A 22,107-nucleotide genomic window follows, 5' to 3' on the forward strand; every position below is an offset into this window, starting at 1 on the left:
AATAAGTAAACTCTCTTATAGAGATAAAGTGATTGTTTATTAAAAAAAGGTAAGAAAGCTGACACTTATTCCACATTCTAGATTTAAAAAAAAAATGTTACTATTATTATGGTAGCTTAGTTATGGTAATGGCCTAAGGTTTTTGTTGTCTAGTATTTTAATACTCCGATGTAATCTACTCCAGTCATCCTTGACAGAGAATAAAGATGGGTTTTCAAGGATCACAGCTTTCAAGCTGTGTGGAAATGCCCATTTCCCATCTTGAGAGTAATCGCATACACACACAGAGAAAAAGACAATGATATTTTGAGTGGTATTTATAAACTGAATCTAGGACAAAGTGCACATTTCTGCCAAAAAACAGTTTTTTCATGGCTAAATTCACTGTGTACCCAGAAATCCCATAGTGCTAGTAAAATTGCCATCTTTAATGGGCATTTCATCCCTCTGGCAATCACAACTGTAGCCTTTAGCAGCGACATGAAGCAATCGCTTAAAAACAGCTTGTCATTTTTCAGTGAATATAAAACTTACACTGTTCTAGAAAGTTGGAATAAAAAAAAATCCCAAACCCTCTAGCACCTGTTTCATGAGTAGTATGTCAATACATGTATATATATTATTAAACAGATATAAAATGTGAAGACTTTTGGCTCCACAGTACATCCTCTCCTCCATGGTGAAATTCTTTCCACGCCTGCCTGAAATGTTGGACTTAAAACTTAGTCAGTCTTCAAACTGGCAATACAGCCTTGGCCTCTGAGTTCACACAACCATTCCTGATGGACAGGAAGCAAGAATCTGCATTCATGACATCTCGGTCAACTACACTCTCCAGATCAGTTAAATATGGTATTCATTTTGGTGCTGAGGGCAAAGATCTGATGAGATCAGGCAGCAGAAGATTCTGCAGCAGCAACCAGAGGCCCAAAATCTCTTTTTCACTAGTCATGCAATGCTCTCCACAATACGCCTTTCTCTGCTTCTCCCTGAGCTCATGAGGACTCAGTGCCATCTTAGGAGGATGGTTCATTCTGGCATTGAGACACAACTTGGGTCTTATGGATGAGGAAACAGGAAATTCTGCTAATATATATGCCTGCTCTATGTTCCACTGAAAAATTGATTTGACTTTAAAGTAATGAAGTAAGATATGTAAGGTATACCTTTTTTCTTTTTTTAAAACACTTATTCAGAACATGTTTTCAAGCTTTTCTCTGCAGCCATGGAAGCAATAAAATAATTAGAAGTATAGAAAAAGAAAGAGATATAAAAAGAAAGGAAGAAAGGAAAAATGAAGGAAAAGGAAAAGCAGGAAAAGAGAGTGAGAAAAAGCTAACATTTCCAAGCAATCCCTTCATTTTAGGAATTAAGGCTTTAAGAAGAACCTAGATGACAAATATCACAAATCTTAGAATCACAAAATCCAGTAAAGTCATAAGAATTGACAATCTTGATTCATCGGGGGTGTGTTCAAAGGATAGCACATGGATCATTTTGTTCCCACGCTGTGCATGATGTGTAAATTTTGCCTTACTCCCTACTCTTAGTTTGTCACCTTTCAAAAGGACTAAGCAGAAATAAAATTGCACAAATCTAAGAGACATCCTCTTAACCTAGAAATACATTTCACAAATTGTTTTGCATTGGTGACCTACATTCTATTTAGCAACATTCAAACTATTCAGCTTTTGGTTGAAGCTTTTATTAATATATAGTGTGAATAACACAAAATGTTGTGTTATTTCAGAACAGATAGTTCCAAATAACAATACTGGAGGAGGGGGAAAAAGTCATATTAACACGTGAAAGTAGTAACATAAGCTTAATCAAATAAATCTACCTTCTCAATGACGCTGCTGCTGACAGTATCCAAAGCTCCCAGATACCACACCTGAGTCATGTCAATGGCTGTACAGTTCACCAGGACTGGAAATTTGTTTTTATTTTAAGACTCACACAATCAGGAGAGACTTTTGGCTGCGTTGTGGGCTTTTTTTCCCCCCAACATCAGATAGGCATTTCAGGAGTTTATCTTGATTTCATAGAATTTTATCTGAAGGAAAAACACATTTTCTTAGTCAAAACAATTTAGAAATTAAATTGTTTGGGTTTCTATTTTTTAAAAAAAATATTAATTTTATTTAACAGTTTAAAAAGCTGAAATATCAGTATTTCATTTTGCTCAACAAAATATTTCCTTCAGCCTGAAAATTTACTATAAGACCTGGGAAAGCATATATGTAAAAGTATGTATGTATTTAAGTATTTATCTCTATATAAAAACAGTTACTGCCCTGTCAAAAAGTGCTTTAAAGTAAGTCCTTTCTGAATGCTACCAGAAAACAGAGGAACCTTTTCTTTTAAAAAGCAAGCCCTGAAAGAAAAATGTCAGGAGACAATGTGCTAAAAATTAGCACACATGCTCTACCAGAAACTTGCTTTTTGTTTTTATTTGCTGCTTTCTAATGTGAATGTTAAGAAGTTATGCTGACAAAGTCCTTTTAAAATCAAGATCACTTCAGCAGGTCTTACGGATTCTGGTACTATTGTGTATTGTCAGCTCAATTATTTTGAGTCAAAATTCAGTCATATTTATAACATACTGTCTGTCTGTTGTGTGTTCATCATAAGATATTGGTGCAATTTTATCCATCTGAGACTAAGATCTAGTCATAAATACTTCATGACTCTACTATACAGACCAATCCATGACGCACCCAAGCATGTGCACAGTTGGATACAAATATGCACAATGTACAGTGTAAGGAGAAACAATAGAAAGGGACAGCTCTAAAAAATAATGCAAGCTAAATAGATATGAAATGTAAACGGTAATTTAAAAATTAATTTTAAAAGGTAATTCAATTTGTATTCAGTATTTGTATTCAGTATTTTAGAGAGCAATCTAAGAGGTGTTGTGGAGGGTTGGTGCTCATTTAAAATCATCCCCTTTTTTCCAGGTATGTCAGTTCCTCCGTGTTACCAACCAGTGCCTAGGCAACTTCCAGCAGAGAGGCTGCTGGAAGCTGGATGCTATTGCATTCAGATTTAGAATCATCTGGTCAGTGCCCACTCCCTCTCAGAACAAGAATTGCTCATTAATTCTCTTTCCTTTAGTTCAAAATAGAGTTGTCTGTTGGCTCTAACTTTAAGCACAAGTAGGTATATTCTACCCTCCATTTTAGTATGAATGACTCTGCCTAACTATGTGACAGGGAACAGGTCTGCTTTTCTTTTTCTTGTTTATTCAGAGTAAAAGGGGGAATCATGAGACTTTCTGTGGGATTATGAAAAATTCCTCTGAAGATTTCTCTCATCTCTGACCCTGTGTGAGTCACTTCAGAGCACTGGAAAGCAGCTTCAAGACCAGACTTACATTCTTTGGGCAGTAAATACCTTATTTTCTCACTTAGGCATCTCCTGTAAATACTTAAACACTCAGTCACATGAAACTAACCTGTTGGAAAGGGCTGGATCACACTTAAAACTAGGTCAAGTACAGATTACAGAAACGTCAAAGTAGATCAAATGACAGCCAGCTGGTGAAGCTTTGTGGAACCCTACAAAAGGTCAGAACTCAAAATGTCTCAATTTTATTATGTATTGTTTTCTCTGTTTCAAGAAATCTAAATAAATAACAAGAGAACTTACCAGGACTTTCTTTAACCTTTTGGAAACAGAAATGGTTCCTGCATGTCAACTGAAGAATTCCTGTATGAAGGTCAGTTCTTGGAAATCTGATGGTGAACAGGACAGCAAAGATTACAGAGTTATCCAAAGCTATCCATCATCTGAATAAAGGGAAAGCAGCAGGTATTGATCAGTTCTCTGGAGAAGTGTTGAAAGGGGGTGGGAAGGTCAAAACATGGAGGTTACACTATCTTGGAAAGGAATTAAATCAAGATCAAATGAGAGGCAGGACAACAAAATTTCAATGTACTATGCACAGCATGTATATTACAGCACAGCTGAAGGGAAATTTCACAAAGTGCACAAACACACAAATACACCATGGAAAAATATTGTAAGTAAAAAAAATGAGGTATAGGAATGTCAAAATATGACTAGGACAAGGCAGGGAAAATAGGGGAAATCTTACACAGCCAATAGTGTAAAAACCAGAGTACCTAGGACCTGTTTGTTGCAGATCTTCAATTTCTACCAGTTATTGAACAGAATTTGTCAGAGAAAAAAAACTGAATATATAAAATATTTTATCTAAAGCAGATGAGAATTGTAGAAAGAATTGCTGAAAGACAAACACACTCTTTAAGGCACACACCTTCTCATTTTACTTTACAAACCCTTTTCCTCCATTTGTCAACTGCTGCCAAGTACCTTTTTCCTTGGTACCTTTGCTAAAACTGCTGAGGCTGCAAACTTTTGGTTCTAGCTAGCTCTGTTCAGTCCAGCGCAACGTAGAGAAGTGTGTCAGACATTGGCTGGTAATGCAAGTGTGCTCTATCATGAGTCCTACTGCCATAAATGCTGTACTACTGGGTTCAAGTGGGAACCTAACACCATGACAAATCACTAATCAAAGAATTAATTTGAAAGAAAATGTCCAACTGCAGAGCAGAGATAATCAAACAAATGTTTGATAAATTTGACTTAAACCAGCCTAGAAATCTTGAGAAAGAATTTTTGAAAAATGATGAAGCATGGGATTATGCTTAAAAACACATGAAACAAGCTATGCTTATGTTCTTTTTTAATTAAACAGTATTTTAAAGACCACATGTTAGTCAAAAGTCTGAAAAATTTAACATGAAATTATTTCTAGAAAAATACAGGAAATTGTATTCCTGCAACGTTAACTCATCTGAATTTTATTTCCTCCTATCTTTAAAGGAAAATGAACTATTAAGAATTCCATTTATTCCCACGACTAATGACATTACAAAAATCAAGTTTGGTCCAGTCATCTGTATCTTCACTTACGCCAACAACATAGGTGAATAAGCATTTGGCAGAGATTCTAGGTTACTCTATATGTTAAATTACTGTTTTACAACCGAACACCTACTGGGAGAATTGTAACAAATAGGTGAAGCATTTTCCACTGAACACTCTCTTCAGTATCTTCTCATAGTGACTCTCACCATGATTCTAATTGGCAAAATAAATCTGGTTGGTGGAAATAGAGCCATGTAAAACCAAGCTAACATTTATTTTCCTTGGTTTCATTCTCCAGTCCAGGAAAAAAAAAAATGTTATGCACGTTTGCTCCATGCTAAAAGCCCAAGACAGGGCATTCTTACACATGCCCGTAAAGAATGCACAAATACCATGCCAAAAGTGTTTGGATTGCTTTCAGCACCACAGTGGTATAACATGAGACTGTATGTGAATTCAAAATACTCTGGATTTATTTTTTTTCTCCTTTATGCCTGTAACTCACTCTAATGCAGTGCATTTACACTAACAAGGTAGAACTAGCTCACTTCCTTCATAAAAGTGTTTCTGTTACTGCCAGCAACACAGAGTCAGAGGCAGTTGTGTTCAACTTTCTTTACTTCGCCCCAAATGTCAAATTTGTCATCCGTAAATCTACCAAATTATATCCTACAACTTTCAGAAGTATGCTAGGGAATGTATCAGCACATGTTACTTCAGAAACAACACTGGAGTTATGTTGGAACTTGGAGACGAAAAAAAAAAGATAATTAGAATATTTTTCCAGTATCTTCAGGAAGCATAATCAAAAAGATAGAAAACAGCATTCAACTCATGTAGCTTTCTGGCATCACTTACACAAAGTTTAATTCAAGCATCCAAAAACATTTAACCTCTTCACATGCCCTACAGAATGGTGTCTTGCTCAGGACTATAGAGCTTTTTTACCATTAGCTAGCCTGCTCAGGTGGGCTATCGCAGAAAGTCAGTAGGAGTTACCATGGGATTTACAGTGGCAAGTCAGTGGCTAAATTTACTCACACAAACTAGTTGGCACAGACACATACCTTTTCTTTATACCCCAGCTTGAAGCTGGGGCAGCTGCTCTTAAGTACCCTTCAAAATCAGCAAGAACACGATTTTGCCATTTCTGCCATTCAAGCTTTTTCTCCAGAAGCAAAAAGAGAATGAAACACTATCATCTGAAATGAAATGAAGTTTCCCTAATTCACTCTTATGTTGCAGGTAATATGAGGATTAAAAGGATGATTTTATGAGGCATTCTATAACTGGATTCTTCACATAAAGAATAAATCAATGTATTGATTTTTCCTCACTAACAAAGATAATTTACCACAAACACTGTGTTTATTACAATTCATTCTGCTGTATTTCTGCCTGGTGAAGTTATTTGTCAATTGTAAATGGAAAAAAAAAATGCTCTCATCATTCCCATTTATTGTCCTTCCTAACCTTTATCTGTTGATAAATTCCGTCAATAAAAAAATTGCCAGCCATTCTCTCTTGAATCTGCCTGGCAAAACCCTTGTAATTCCATGCTCTCTATGATGCTCTCTAGTTTGCCTTTGCTAAACAGTGCAGATATCACCAAAAAGTACAAGTACTGTTATCTACAATTTAAGATCATTACACAGAACTCTCAGCCTACTTTGCAAATTCACACCCCATCGCTTACAGTGATGTTAATTAGTGGGGAAGAGTAACAAGACCTTCCAAAGGTTTTAGCATTTCTCACTTTGGAATCTCACAGCACTCTACAAAAAGTAAATTCTGCCTCGTAAGATCCTTGCAAATTAAATTCTTGCCTGAAAGAAAAATAACATCCAGGACAGAAAACAAACAAACAAACCAAACCAACTCCACACCCCAAAACCAAGGGACATATTATGAATCTGTTCTTGCCTTTAGTAGAAACTATTTGCACAGATAGACACGTTTAAATTGATTGGACTATTTCAGCAAGTAGCTGCGTATCAGTGGGGATAAGTAGCTCCCCATTTGACTGCAGTGAGACCCAAAGTTCCACGTTATTTCCCTTTAAAAGGCAGTGTGGTGTAATGAGAAAGATATTGGCTGGCCTGGAATCAGAAGATCAGGACTCTTTTTTCCTCAGTCAAAAAGTGTTGTGCTAGAAAGAACCTAAAAAGATAATGTAGTCCAGCCACTTTACCAAAATAGGTAATTATGCCAGACATATTTATGTAGTTTTCAGTAAAGCTTGTCTCTCTAGTCAGCGTGAGCTATTGTCAAGTTGCTTTTATCATCTGATTTTTTTTAATAATTCCCAACATAAACTTTTGCTGGAAATTATATTAACTTCCTTTTCTGTTCTTCCTCCTACCCCTTTACTTCTCCATGTTTCTAAATTGCAAGTTTTTTAAAGCAGCAGCTGCTTCTAATTGTGATTATATATTAACTCATAGAACCTTCCCACTCGGACTTTCCAGATTATATTATAAAATAAAATAACCCTAGTGATCTTTATTCTTATTTTTTTTTCTCTAGTCAAACTTTCAGTTTTTAATCATATTGAAAACAATCAGCCCTGGTCCCAGTTTTCACTGTAACAATATTCTAACCATGAAATATTACTGATTTCCTGCCATACTTTGCTCATTATTGCCACCCCTCTCACAAGATACTATCAAGCAAAACTACAAGACTTTTTCTTATCTGACCAAAATGTTAAGAAAATGAAGAAGGGTTGTTCTTCTTCACTTTTATTTATTTATTTATTTATTGTTAATAGGTACTTTTGATTCACTAAAAGCTTTCCATCCTCTCATCCTCTTACCTTTTTCCTCATGTTCAGGCTTGTTCTCACCTACAACAGGCTCTTTCGATGTTCTTTCACTACTTCAATCAGAGTGATGGTGGTACTGACTTGGAGTTACTCACCCTCTTTGGCTTGGATGGCAGTTAATTTCATGCTTTTACCCAGAATTTCACCACAGGCACCTCATTTTCTCAGTTCATCTTCTGTGAACTTCTTTTTCCAGTGATCATCACTAGCACATTTTACCTCAAATGTGAATGTAAACAATGACCCCTGAACTAGCCAGAGCACAAGAGGGGGTGAGCACCGTACAATGGTGAAAAAACATTAATTCTGTTTCTTTCACGACATCTTTAACAGTTACAATTGAAATGTAAAAGCTCTGGTTATCACCCACAGGCCACAGCTGGAGACAAAACATCTCCCTCTGCAATGATAGCCATGACTGACACTTGCTTCAGGGTCAGAAAGGGATCCAAAGGTTGCTTTTGTTTTAACATGTCCTTTCAACATTTTCTTTTTAGCTTAGAAGTACAATAAATACAAACTTGAAAATGTCTTTGTTTCCCCAATGAAGCTTTTATGGAAACATCACTTAAATTTTTTCATCAGAAAAGCTTATTGCATTTATTTTAATCTATATTTTTTAATCTTTAGGGTGACTTTCTGCAAAACCAGTTCCTTCCTCCTTGTCAAGCACACTTGTGGTATGTTTAGTTTTTCTTCATTTTTGAAAACTTTTAGATTGTCAAAATTACATTTCAGTTGTTCCTTCTAGCACACACCTTTTTTGAAGATGGTGCAGATTTGAGTTGTTAGAATGGGAGAAAAGAAAGAGGGAGGAAGTAGCAAAAAGAGAGAAAGGCAAGAAACTGCAAAATAAAATTTTGAAATCAGGTTTGTTTTAGGAAACAAAATGTGTAAACTAAAATTTCCATGTGTTCTATTAGAAATCACTCATTTTAAAAAACCCTATAAAAATTTCAAATTTTTACTGGTATGGGAATATTCTTCTGTCACAGATTACATTGCAGAGTAACAGTTATAACAAACATACGGCAAATCACTTCCAAATTGTCACTTTTCTTTTTCAGTTTCTATTTCCAGGTTTCCCTTTCTTGACCTCTCATATGACTTCCTTTCACACACTTACTCACTCCCTTCTTCTTTCTAGAAATAACCTTATGCTTCTCATCTCTGTGAGCTTTTAGAAAACCTCTTTCTATAGAATACCTCTCCATACCTTGGCTCCATCACCTCTAATATTTCCTGCTTCTCTTTGTTTTATTCCTTCTCCCTTGCCCTTGTATTGATTCTCTAATTCCCTCAACTCAACACTTATTCGTCACTTGAGTCTCCTCCAACCATGTTCTTAGTAGCAAACACTGATATCTGCTCCTACTGGGACTGGCTTTCTTTTGTCACCTGCAATCCAAATCCAAATATTTATACCCTTAGTGGAGGAGGAAACAGGGAAAGAAATCTTTCTCTCCATGTATGCAACTTACTGATCTGTGCCTGCTCTTTTTCAAATTCAAGCTTATTCTAACGTGGTGGACAACGAGCAAAACACTGAAGTGCTATGCCGCTGCACTGGTGTGACATACTGACTAGACGTGGTGTTGCAGAGGCATAAGCCACTCAGACAGTTGCATCCTCCTGCTCAGAAAACAGCACAGAGCCTCCAATACCAAGGAACATAACTGGAATGATATGCGTAGAGTTGTTTCCAACTAGAGATGCTGTGCAACACTCTGTGCTTCAACCCCATCTGGGTGACAAGATCCACCTTTGCTGCTTCTCAGATAGGGTTCCCTTGCAGCAAATCTGAGGTTATACCAACTGATTAGTTAAGAAGTTAATTTCCAAGACTAGGAATAGACTTGTCTGAATTACTAAAGGGAACAATATGAAGGCTTTCATCTCCATGGTCAGTATGAATGGGAAAGCAGAATAAATTAGTATGTGAGAGTCTTCATTTTTCATGGTTTTCCTCCCTGTGGAGGATTTTAATTTTATATTTTATTTTAAGTGATAAGAGAGTCAATCTTGATGTCAATGATCTCAGGGTGGCAACACAGAACCCATCTCAGTCAATGTCTCTAGGTATAGTACAAATAATAAGTAATGATCTTGGCAATATCCACATTTCTAAGAGAATTTTTGGAAATAGTATCACAGAGATTAAATGCTACTTCTAATTTTTTAATCAGTTTCTCACAGACAGCAATGCACAGGTGCCTTGACCTTAAACTTAGGTAATTATTATAATTAAAGAGCTAATACTCCATTCACAAATGTCTGCTGCACTATCTCTATTGTCTAAACCCCATTATTCTGCATGTAGTTCCTTTTCTGTTCCCTGTTTCTTTGGAACTCTTCCAAGATTTGCTCAGTTATTGTTTAAAGCCTTTCTCAGTATGTTAGTGTGTTGGTATTTTGTGCTCTGCATCCTATGACTTATGGATTATTCCAATTTTGGAGAGATATTTTCTATCTCCATTCACAGACATTATTCATCACATATCCAGCAAATATAATACCCTTCTAATCAATCATTACTGCTAACTCCCCAAATAAAACCATCCTTTCTTTATTGTGTTAAGCAAATTAGTCAAATGAATGTTTTGTAAAACTTGCTGCCTTTTTTGGTCCCTTGGCTCCCAGCCTCACTCATTCCTCCTCCTCTCTTATTTCCTTTACCAGTGAGCACTACCTATAAACCTCAGCTATATTTACAGAACTATTTGGTCTTATTAATTTTGCTACCAAAATGAAGTCCATGCAAATGAAAGACTTTTGTCAGTGTGGTGGCCAAACTGTATCCTTTTCCAACCCCAAATTTGTGTCCAAATTAATTTTAAATGGTTTTAGTTAAGGGGTGGGAGGGAGGTACACACCAAAGAAAAACAATTTAAATTTCAGACATTTTAAAGAAAACTAATGTATTGATTAAAAGAAAGCAGTATCTCTCTCCTGCTTTACCCTACAGAGTAATCTCAGATAGAACAAAGATTGTTTTAATTCCTTCTTCTGCCTGAGGGGTTTTGAACTGCATCTCCTGGAAGAATGTTTAACTACCATATTATAGAGTTTTCATATTCTGGGATAAAGACTCTCTCAATCTCTCCTGCTGGTGCTATTCCACTTGCTTTAATATACTTAAATATTCTGAGAGACAGTGAAAACGACTCAGTAACCTGAGGTCTGGGGTACTCATGGGGAAAATGGGACCTCAGGGTTCAGGTTCTTGCTTCAATAAATATCTAAATATTGTTAAACAAAGCAGAGATTTAACTGGAAAAAATGAAGGAACTTAAACCAAAGTATGACACAACACAGTCTCCAAGGTGTTCTCATGGACAGTGACAACTGCTGAGGAAGAGAGAGTATGGAGTCCAAACCTTCAACAGATGAAGCACAATGACAAAAGATGGGGATTCCATGATTTTGTGAAACTAGTGTGGACAACCTGTTTTCTCAGTTGAGAACTGTTCAGCCACTCTGTAGCAACTTTGCTGACAATTTTGGCATGGCAGAAAATGTATTTTAGTTTAAGAAACTTGCAGAAATGTTCAAACCCCAGTTATACTTCATTTTTGGTAATCGCAACAGTAGTCAAAATATATGTCCTTACATAAGAAGCTTGAGGGAAGGAAGGGAGATATTTCTGCCAAACTATATCCTTGGAGGTTAGAGTTCAGTAGATTTCATTATCATAGAAAATAGCTACCAATGTGGGATGGTAGGCAGGACAAGAAGTGAACAGAAAAGGAGTTGAGTTATAAATATACAACCACCTCTGTAATTGACCTCTTTAGTGAAAAATAAGTATTGTTGCTCAACATCTCTGTTGCTGTTCTGTACAACAGATGAAGGATGGATACCCACTTTGGAGATATAACCTGAAGCTCCATTTCCTGTGAAGTATAGATCTTAAGGGGAAAACACATAATAACTTTTTTACCCATGTATAAACAATTTGCAAAATGACATCTTGTATCATTTCTATGGAAAAATGAAAACACGCAGAGATCTCCTTCTACTTCATAACAGCCTAAGGACTTGCTTCAGTCAGACATTTAAGAATATACCTAACTTAAAACATAAATGCAGTCCATAAAGACACACATTTCTAAAGCTTGCCAAAGAACACCACAAATTATGTGTACTACTCCATGGGACACACAGTGTAAATAACATCAAATCAATCTGTTAAAAATTTACTTCTGTCATGTTCCTGAATGCTCCTCCCTCAAAACATGGTGCCTTTTTAAAAAGAAATCCTGTATATTTTCAGAAATTATGTTTTCTTTTATTCATAAAGAGTTCATTAATTAAAGTGAGCCAATATTGTCAGCCGAGATGCATCTGTTACTCTCAGGAGTCTCCAGGACAAATCCTGTTTTGGTGACGTCTGCCTTACTATTGTCCTAATGGAGCAAATGGCTGAAGACCGAGTTCTTTCTGATGTATATGTGTTATATATGCAATTAAGTCTTGCTGTAGTGAAGAATCACTGTCAGCAGAGATTATTTTAATGGATGTACAGTATTACTTTAAACTAAGTCTTCACCATCTGTTCATCTTAATTATAAATGCAAAACCAACATATCTTACATTAGCATCAGAAAATGGGGAAATATCAGTGACTGAAATGTCCATATATACTCTTTGTGCAATACTGCATGCATCTGTGCCATTTTTCGTCTCCTCTTCCAAGCAACACAAATTGGGAACGGGGGGAGGAAAGAAGGGGGTAGAAAAGTGCTTATTCCTCACAGATAATTTTCTGGCATGGTTGAATATTTTTTTCTGGCAAACAAGGATTCATTATAGAAGATTTCAATATATTATGCTTCAGAATGCTTTCCAAAAGTATGTACTCTACTTGCACTCATACCTCATTCTAGCTCTTTCTGACTGCCAGATAAGCAGGGAAAACTAAATAAAGAGCCAACACATGCTAATGCCATGTAATAAATCACCAAAAAGCAGGTAAAAAAAAAATACAGGAATATTTTGAGTTTAACCAAAATAAGCCATAATGAGGAAGTAAAATTTAAAAATACAGCTCTAATTTTCTGACATATTACTTTTAATGAACTAGGTGGACTTTGAGAAAATAATAAAATAAGTGAAAGTACAGCCTCAGTGGTGGAAATCCATGTTTATAATCTGCTGCAATTTGGTAACTTGCTAGTAGGTGTTTGGTCCTACAAATGTGCATCACTATGAAAAGCAGCATTACAACAGTTAAGACTGAGTTAAGTTTACTAATTTTTAAATACTTTGCCATCCCCCTGCTGACTCAGTTTATCTGGAAATTTATTGTGCTTTGTGGGTTCCCCAGTCAAGATCAGTAACCCAAATCTGAGGGTGCTTGACAAAGGGTCCCAACATACATCACTACTTTATATATGGCTTGAGGCAAACCGATGAGCCAGAGAAAGTGTGCCCACTGGTGTCAGTGTGAGTGGGCTGGCTCAAGAGGATTTACTGCAGTATGTAATGAAGTTTGCATATAAATTCTTATTCTTGATTTAGCAGCTTTCTGCAAATTTCATACACTATTCTATAGGTAGTAAAGTTGTAATATACACAGACTTAACTTATTCTGTAATATAAGAAAAGATCTGAAATAAAACTATATCTGACTTCTAGGCTAAAATAATTCCACTGAAATCAGCAGCAGCAAAACACTGAAGACAGACAGTGATAATGTATCGGATTCCTGATCCCGGCTCTTTAGAGAGATTCCAGTCTTTACAGTGCTGGAATTTATGACACTATAAATTAGTTTGCTTTTCTGCCAGAGGTCTAACACTATAAACAAAAATAAGGCCAGAGCTAACACAGTAGGTACTACTTTCTCCCCTCTGGCTAAGTCTCCAGATATTTTGAGTTCTACCTCTTGCACCCACAGGACCAGATGGCATCCAGACATTTTCACTGAGAAACTCTGGCCCAGTTCCACTTGTAAAACACTTTCCAGACTTACACTGAAATTAAGAGTTTGTTTTCTCAGGCAATCTACACATTGTTCAGGGTGACAGAACAAGAACATGTATCCTCACAGGATTATGACCCAGAATGAAGGGAAACTCAGGGAAGCTCAGTGTTGCAAGATACTAATTTGTGCCAAAAACTTATCCAAAAAAACTCCTGGCAAGATTCCATCACTTTCAAATTTTCAAACTAGTCCTCATCAACCATGAGACTCAATTTCTAACCCACCTTGCAACACAGATATGTCCAAATCGAAAACTCTGATTTGACACATTCATCCCGAGATAATCCATAGTATTGCATAAATATATAAGAAACAAAAGTGATGATATAATTCTCCACTTTGCATATAAGAAAATATTCATAGAGTAGTCTAACTGCAAACTGAAGAGACAAGAGGATAGCAGATAATCCCTTTCTGTGGATTCTTACCACTAAATGATAAACACTTCAAAGAGATGGCTGGCATTGTGTCATTAAGAAGGATAATCAGACTCAGAGGTACAGGATACAGCACTAGTTGATATATAAACACTGTGTCAGTTCCTGTCCTGAAGTGTCTACAGCTACAGTATAAAGAAAAACTTCTGCAAGTCTTTAAATATATTAGTGAAAATAGGTTTGGAGAGGTATTTCCCAACAAATTTTTATTTTGAAAATTGTCAGGAAAAGCAAGTCATTAATGCTGATAATTTGTACTGGGGAAATGTGTATGGCCTTACATTATACCATCTTACAGAACAATATCAAATATGAAAATCAAAAACGTTTTGTGATAAACAGCATTTTTACTGATTGCACATGATTATGTTAAGTAGCTTCTTCTAACAGTGTCACAGAGGTGATTTAATAGCTCCTATAACTAATCTTCCCAGATGACCTCTCACCTCTGCTGATGAAGCCTATTCAAAACCTACTGCCCTTTGCTCATTTTACCATCTTTTACTTCCAAACTGTTTCCATCATAAATACTTTTGGCAAAATTCTTCTTTCCTGTGAACACATTTTCCTGCGGACATCTCATCTCACCTATGTGAGTGATGTGAAAGGACACGTGTCCTTATCACTGTTCTCATTAGTATTTACCTGAAACCACCATGTCATCAATAAGTATAAGAAATCACTCATCAGGTATCTGACACCTGTGTAAAGTACTAGTTTCCAGCTTCTTTCTTTAAGCACTGAAGTAAAATGTGGCTCTGAGAAGGAAATTCACACACCTCATTTTTAACAAACAATCGAAAAAGAAAACCCATCTCCTAGAAATACCAAAAGGAAAAAGAATGTTTAAAAATGTTACCATGCTATTCAATGAATGTAGAGAAAAATTCATGTGTAAAACCAAATATGCATGCACTGAAAATACACATAAAGCTGTAAAACCACAGATATTAATAATAAACTTTAAACCCCCCCCAAAAAACTAACCTGGAAGGAGTTAAAAAGCAAGTCATATCATTATAGCTGGGATAGGAAGAAATTTAAAGTTACTATGAAGGTCAAAAAAGGCGAAGAGGAGAGAAGGAAGAGTTCCCTATGAGAAATCTAGACGGTAATAATCCATGGATCCCGCAGGAGCGGCAGGCAGGTTGCCACAAGCAAAGCACAAATCCCTAGGGGGCAGTACATAATTAACAATTTGAAGATGCAGCCATTGTCACAAAGACAGGGGCTGCTACCCAAAAACGTGAGCAAGCATTTTGTTTTCAGAGCAGCTTGCTGATTACACTATAAACCCATATTGTTTGCCCTTATATAAAAACGAACTACTTTCTTTCACAAATATTTTCCTCTAGGATCATTAGATTTTCTAGTAAAGTGCAGGAATTGCAGAATGTATGGACAACAACCAGACAGAACGAAAGAAAAGCAGTAATACACTCCTGTTGGGGGAGGGGGGAGGTAGAAAGAAGATGAAATAAGCATCAAAATCGTCTTGATTATAAAGGTAAAGTAAAACTTGAGTTGATATATATATTATATATAATTTTTTGTATATAATTTGCAAAAAAAAAGAGCTACTATTGAGTTTATAAATCAACTTAAATCATTGATACAGTAAGATTTTTCTGATTCAGCTCCAGGATTGAATGATTTTTCATACCATAGGGTAAACAAATCAAATTTGTATTTTTGTTTCTAGGTAAAAATAATGCAATACTTACAATGTCTGCCTGCTGAAACTATCAAATAGAGAAGTACCTTTATTCTTCAATTTTAAACTCAGAGCTAGCGATCAGAGCAGGCTTGAAGAATACTGAGAGAGTACCTGTGCTATACAGGATTGTCAATCAGTAAAGCTGTGATTTCACATTTTGAATAATGTAGGTGCCAGGATACAGCCACCTTGTAAATGAGCAATTTTAATGGGTGCCTCTGTATTGTGTGTATACCTGCAAGTGCTGCTGCTGTTTGTTCTTCTCCTTGAGAATGCAGATATCACAGGAATTCTGGCTATCCATATCATATAGCAGTATACACACAAGACACACAAATATGGACCATTTATAAGTAATTTTCGGCTGCTCTTTCTGATCCCAAGTTAGAGCTGATAAATAATGTTAATGTTCTTTTATTCTAAAACCACACTTTTGGAAGCAGAAAGCAAATAAGGAAATTACTGCAATCGGACAAAATTTTATCTTTTCTATGCCATTTCTTTGTTGTTATTGAGGATTAATGCTTTTTTCTAATAGTTTCAACCACAACCTCCCAATTCTGTCCTCTACGCATGGGGTTCCACACAAAGTGCTATCCTCCCATGAAGACTGCCATATTAAACCTACTTCTGGAAACTTCACATATAAACCATCAGCTTTCCAGGCATGCAAATCAAAGTTAAAATTTCTGAGAGAGGAGGATAAATATAAATTATTACCAGGACAGAGTCTGTCCCTGTTCATTCTTTGAGGATGCCCATTATAAAATTCAGCAGGAAAAACAAAAAAAAGGAGGTAGTATGTTTTGATTATAATGCACAGACAATCCAGTCTCTTCAGATAGTCTTCTGGCTCGTTGTAGTTGCATATGAGAATCTTACAGTCCCTTAAAAGGATATGGTGTCTAGCATGCTTAAAGGTCTTGTGTAAGGCTACTTCAGATTTTTTCATTTTTGCAGTTAAGATTTTCATAGTCTTTTTTTTTCTTTTCTTATTTTTTTAAATTGTCTGTGATCAAAGCTCAAATACAAGGCCTAAAATTAAACAGAGGAAAGTCTGACAATACTTTCAGACTGTCTCAAAACTCACAGACCAGAACTCTATCACAAGGGCATTACCTTGTCTCTAGAGCAGGTTTAAAGCAGGATGGAAAATCATGGTTGCAATTTTATGAGAGATTCTATTCTTCAAAAAGAAAAATTTTGTTTACTAACAAAAATTACACATTTTCAAACTTTCCAAAAGAAAGGGCAGAGGAATTAGTTTTGAGATAATCAAAATATTTTGAAAAATTCAAAATAATATTAAGCCAAGAAGTTGAGGGATTACCAGCTTCAGAGAAAAGAGTCTAGAATCCTTGGAAGCTTAGCTTATGCATTTTAGAAATTCCTCAAAACCAACACATTTTGGTTGCCATTAGTCCAGGTTTTTTGAGTGAAAATTTGTTTCATTACTACATATAAAAGCAGCTGTATTTCATATGTAGAAGATTGAACAGAAACACCATGCATGTACCTGTTTCTAAAATGAAACCAAGAAATAGACAAATATACTAAGAGGAAAGGAGAATCAGCCTTCAATCAGTATTGCCTTCAGCATGGTACTGTGAGAAAGACTATCACCCATCAGACATACAGGAGTAAACTTCCCGATTGCAGAATTTGCTAATGAGAACACCAGAAAGTCTTTCCTCTGCAGCTTTCATTTCTGATATTCTGGACCCCATTACATAGTATTCTTTCATCATTGACTACACTTTATTATGCACTGTAAATGTAAAATACTTATTCTACTTTCTATAATTATAGGCATAACCCTAGTAAAAGATCCATCTTTGGAGACTTTCTATTCATGTAAAAATAATCATTTAGAAATCTATTAATACCACTAGAGTTTTACTGACCATATATTTTGAGAAAGTTGTAATATTTTTATTTTAAGTTGTCAGTCAAAATGGGGTAAATTTCCCATTATTTTCAATGAATTTCCAATAGATTAAATAACGTTAGCTACCTGTTACTACCTCATACTTGAAGTTAAATTTCTCTGTAATGCAGATCCCATGGACTTGAAGAATTTGATTCTGATGAACACGCTGAGTTAATTAGAAGCAACATTCCCTGTCATCTCAGAACAAAAGTCACAAGTAACCTTGAAATATTATCTATTTCATGAAATGGTGTAAACAAGGAGCTGACAACTTTTAAAGGGCAATTGGCAAGATTATATGTTTCTTTCCTAAATTACAGATAAACTGTGATAGTAGGAACTCAGTAGGAGCCAGGAGACATTGTTTCTAAGGCATTTACTTTTCACCTAGTCAGTTGGCTGGTGCTGTATCACCTGTCTGTGATGTGGAGGTTTCCCAGTTTGCGCTGAGTTTTATTGAACCAAGAACTGGGATCTGCTGCCTCTCACAGTGCTTCTCTCAGCACCACAGTCTTCATCTCCTGCCTGGGCTGCACATCATTTGTCATGGATCCCCGTTCTGTATTGGGAACTTGTGTCATAGGTTGCTGATGCTGGTCTGAACTTGGGACTGGTGGCCAACTTTTTGCAGCCCAGATAACATAACCATGAAAGTTAAATTAGCATTTCTTATAAAGACTAAGAAAATGAAAAAAGAAAACAGCAGATGAGAAAATATGTACACATGTGGTGACATGCCTTCTTTGTTTGCTTTCTGACATTGCTTATCAATCGAAAGCACTCAAAAGAACAGCCTACATATGAAACCAGACTATTCACAGAGCAGTATTCCAGAGTCAAAACTTACAGCCTCTGCAACGATGAGAACAAACTTTACAATCTGCTGTTGAACTTTAATCCCACTGCCTACACACAACCTGACTGGGGTCAGTGCTTGTGAAAAGCAAACACTCTTCCACTACTGGCATTTGGGAGTCAGTAATACTATATGAACTATTGCAAGATAAGAACAAAATGCCACAGCAAACCAAAATCCATACTCTGAGCATCTCCTTAAGTCTGGTGACTTGATGAACTTCCAGTGAGCTGTGAAAGACTGCTAAACAGTATAGACTTTGCTTGACACTACTTCCAACTCCAATTAAGAGAGCACTGCTGTAAAGAGTCTCAAGAATGCTACCGATAGGATAATTATAAAAACAAGACTAAGTCACAGTATTTATTTTTGCTTGATAGCAGGCATTCCCAAAATATATGATCTATCAAAAGTGATGGGCTAGAAAATATAGTAAAATCTTCATAGACTGATCCAAGCTGCAAACTACTAATCTGAATTTCTCTTTCCAAGAGCAGCCAGGGAGAATTAGATGGAAGTTTTGACTGAGTCCTGCCCTATGTTTTCTGTTAAATCAACTTTTCTAAGTGTAGTTTCCTTAGGGAGACTTAATTTTATTAATTTCCATTCTCATTCAATCATACTTTATGCTTGTCTGTTGATTCAAAGTTGGTAATTTCACTAGCCAGTTCAATAAAAATTGAGAGGTTGAAAGGTCACAGAGACGTTAAGCTCATGCAGGTTTCAGAAAAAAACCAAACCCCACATGCTCATGTTAAAGAAAAGAAAAGAAAAGAAAAGAAAAGAAAAGAAAAGAAAAGAAAAGAAAAGAAAAGAAAAGAAAAGAAAAGAAAAGAAAAGAAAAGAAAAGAAAAGAAAAGAAAAGAAAAGAAAAGAAAAGAAAAGAAAAGAAAAGAGAAGATATCTTATAATTTCCTGATACAAGAAAGGCTACAGTGTGAAATTACCACTCACTATATATCCTGGAACTCAGATGGGAGTGTGGCCCTGGGTCATGAGCCCTGGATGTTGTTTTCCTGCTCATAGAACTAATTTTTGGGTTTTCTCCCTCAGTGGCAATCTTTGGCAAAAATGATGTGAAGGAAGAATGACTCTTATAATTTATCCACAGAAAATATGTGAAATATCAGGACCATAGAACTGTAGGCAGCAGCTCTATTCTCTACCTTAACACTAAGCTAAAGTAAGATACTAGTCAGCAGCATTCTGCCTACAGGCTAACCTACTTAGATTCTGGCTTTCTCTGTTGATAAGCAACAGGGCTATTCTGCTTTCATCCCTAATAAACTGTTCTAAGACCACTTTCAAGTACAGTTAGAGGATGACAGCACTTTCTGCTTAGCACCAATGTTGGCTGGTTCTCAGTAAGAGACACAGTTCTATTGCCTAATTCTCTGCTCCTGTAGTTTTTGAGATGAAAAAATTGTCATAGGTTGCTAATACAAAATAAACTTTTATAACCATGAAAGGATAAATTTTTCTTATGTGACTTATTGAAATTCCTATTTGGATAAAATAACAAGTTCTTTTAGCTGTGATTGAGGAGGTTCTCTTCTATTTACAGAGAAGCAGCACAACAAACTTATGCTATCTCAGACTGCATGACATCTGGCCCCAGGCTCAGTGCAGTTTCTACATGCACTGCTTCCTGTCATAGTAATTAAGTGCATTTTTCTTGATTAACAAAAATCCAAACAAGATAAAGAGCTAATTTTGTTTCTGCTCTGGGTCCCAGTGGATGAAGTCTGTACATATTTCTTGGGGGTTCTTTACCATTTTCACTTTAGTACTGAGATAAATCTAATGACTTTCCCAAGAATGCTATAAGCAGGTAATTTTTGGATGCACCAAGGTTTCTGTAATAAGAGATGTTACTTAAATATCTATTAAAGTCAGTTAGTTTAGGCTTGAGGAGCTGAAAGGAAGGAGCCAATATGAATAGAAATATTTTCTTATTTTATCTTCCTGTGAAAAGAGAAAGGTACAGATTGCACTTGCCAGCAATTCAAAGCTGCTATCAATTTAAATTTGCATGAGAAATAGAGGGTGAAAGAATACATACAAAACAAATCTGACCAAGGCCATTTTACAGTTCAAACTACATGGAATGCAATAAGTGAACAACTAGCAAAAGCAATAAGTATTTTGTTCTGACAAATGAAAGTGGAAATCTTTGCTTATATGAACAATCCTTAATTAAATAACATAGTAATTATCTTAGCAAATCTTATGGAAAAAATAATTTAATAAATAATTAAAATAATTGGAAACAAACTGAATTGGTGCTGAAGTTGGCACCCTGGCACAAAAATAAAGTCTGTGTAGGAATGGGAACTAAAACTGTTTTATCAAGCACTTGTCAGATTTAGAAACATGGAAGGTATACCTCGGAAACTCCCCTAAAAGATTCAGCAAATTTACACGTAAATCCCATTCTCTCTCCCCATCTACCCTCTTTTCTTTTCAAACACCTCCAAATTTTAACTGCATAGGAGTAACTGCTCCTGTATGAAGTGACCCCTTAGACTATATTAAGCAGATGATAGCTTATCCATCATGTGACCCCTTTGCAAAATATGGGCCTAGCTTAACAGCATTAAATAAATCTCTTTCCTAAAGCTCTGTGTAGGTTTCTAACATGCAGAGATTTTTTTTTTAAAAATCCTTCATTTCCTATCCACATAAAATGTGAAATGTTTGAAACCACTGTAACATTGTAATAAGGAGTTTTAAAATACCCTGATGGGTCAAACCACAGTCTGCTTCAGGGCTCTATAGTGGATTTGACATAACCAGCAGCAGGCCTGTGGGTCACACTGAGAAGAAGCCAACAATTCACAGTGGGTGAAGACTTCTTGGAAGCATTAGAAGTAAAAATGGTTACATTTCATATTAAAACTGTGCTAAATGCCTGACTTAGCCTGGTCATTTGGGGCATTCAACACATATCTCTAAAGCTGTGAGGTTATTTTTAATACTCTTGCAGGTCACCTTTAAATAAATTTGCACTTCAACAATTATCTTTGCTAGAGCACATATTATACTTACTGAAAGTAAGGAAACTTACATGTGCTGTATGGCATCCTCAGACAGAACACGGTTCATTGCAGCATGAAGCTCATTGTAGTGCTCTAACGATTCTGTTAAAATTCTGGTCAGCTTCTCCCAATCAGATACTGGAAAGTAACAAGGTTCTCCAACACCATGGGCAAAGTGGCAGTAAATTAGTGGCTTATGGATAAATACGTGCTCATCAACACCCTGGTGGTAACAATATAGAGATATAAACAAGTATTCACACAGCATATTAACCCTTTATCACAATTTTCTCCTTTGTGTGTCTGTGTGTATGCATGTATGCACTTAATGAATTCTGGGAATGATCCTGTTACCTATAGAACCAGTATCAGATAGTGTTTTAATTTTTTCCATCAGTCTCTGGCAGCATGCCATTTCTA

General features: G+C 36.0%; 1 long non-coding RNA gene across 1 annotated transcript; it reads right to left on the reverse strand.

The window, feature by feature from the left end:
• Window positions 1–1,884: 1,884 nt before the first annotated feature.
• On the reverse strand, window positions 1,885–21,843 carry LOC141924953 (uncharacterized). The gene is made up of 3 exons (XR_012623710.1): window positions 21,717–21,843; window positions 3,655–3,740; window positions 1,885–2,056 (listed from the first exon to the last, which is right to left on the reverse strand). It is a non-coding gene; the product is annotated as an uncharacterized LOC141924953 (long non-coding RNA).
• Between the last annotated feature and the right edge of the window lie 264 nt (window positions 21,844–22,107).

This window comes from Strix aluco, chromosome 6, assembly GCF_031877795.1.
Source record: "Strix aluco isolate bStrAlu1 chromosome 6, bStrAlu1.hap1, whole genome shotgun sequence".
Taxonomy (NCBI): domain Eukaryota; kingdom Metazoa; phylum Chordata; class Aves; order Strigiformes; family Strigidae; genus Strix; species Strix aluco.